This window comes from Notolepis coatsorum (assembly GCF_963971535.1).
Source record: "Notolepis coatsorum genome assembly, chromosome: 1".
Taxonomy (NCBI): Eukaryota; Metazoa; Chordata; class Actinopteri; order Aulopiformes; family Paralepididae; genus Notolepis; species Notolepis coatsorum.
Window position 1 is genome coordinate 4886574 of NC_140165.1, and position 1459 is coordinate 4888032.

Here is a 1459-nt window from a genome sequence, read left to right on the forward strand (position 1 = left end):
AGCTTAAAACTGCTGGAGCCTCCGAGGGTCTGTAGAACACCTTTGTTCTCTCTCTTTCTTTCTTGATTGAAAACTGTATTAACAGATTGCAGAATGGGTACAAATTACAATACAGTACGGCTCAATACACACAATTGTTAAGGGATGCAGACCAGAGAAAGACTTTCGTCTTGTTTACATCAGGGTCCCCCATTTTCAACTCATAGTGAAAGTGATGTCTGTCTGTCTCTTTCTCTATCTTTCTGTATTCACATCTATACCATCAATACCATTAGCGGCACGGTGGTGTAGTGGTTAACACTGTCGCCTCACAGCAAGAAGGTCCAGGGTTCGATTGCTGCTTGGGGACCAAGTTTCCATGATGCCAGTTACCCAGGTGGGGTATCTCCCAGGCCTTTCTGTGTGGAGTTTGCATGTTCTCCCCGTGCTCGCAAGGGTTTCCCCCCCGATAAGATAAACCCAATGGAAAAACATGCACAACAACAAGATCGCTAACGCTGTTGGCGTCCTTGACGAAGACGGACAGGAGCACTTGGATTGGTCCCCTGGCGCGGCTCACGTTGACGCCTGTCTGCTCCCGGCTGCCCTTGGGGGGGAAGGACGACGGATGGGTTAATCGCAGATACGAATTGCATGCATGCATCGCATGTGTGCCAATTGATGACCTCGGAGCAGGTCCTAAATTATTATTAAATTATTTATCAGCACTGTATTCACATCTATACCGTCAGCACCATTGTATTTCATTTCCCAGAATTATGCTCTGCTGAAAACCCAATAAAACACTCCCACACACATACTCACTCTCTCTCCTCTCTCTCTCACACACATTCTTGATTTGAACCATAAAAGGGTAAGCAGACAAAAAGCTTTTTCATCTCCCTGGTGAAATTAATATCACGTTCCATCTCTCTATCCCTGCATCTGTCTCTCTCTCTCCCTCGCCTCTATCTCTCTCTCTCTCTCCCCTGTCTCCCTCCATCTCTCTATCCCTCCCTTCTGTCTCCCTCCATATCTATCTGTCTGCCTCCATCTCTCTATCCTCGCCCTCTCTATTCCCTTCCTCTCATTGGTGTATCTGCTATCTTTGTGCTAACACAGACAGAGAAAGAGAGAGAGAGTGATAGACAGGAGAGAGAAAAAATTGTTTTCTTTGATAAAATAAACAATATGTATCCTGAGTTCACCCATCTCCCTGATCCTCAGAAACTGTCCTAATTATTCAGGAACAAAGATCAGTGTGCCGTATTCAAAATGATAAATATGTTGATTGCTGTCCAACACCAGCTCTGTAGTAAATGTTTCTATTTTGTCATAGTTTCTGTTGCTACTTTGTACACATTACATCCATACTGTGGTTATTATATTATAATCTAGAGATTATTTGATCATTGTTTCTGTTTTTATGCTATTTCCATTGCTTCTATTTCATCCTATAGGGAGTGTGTAGTGGTTACTT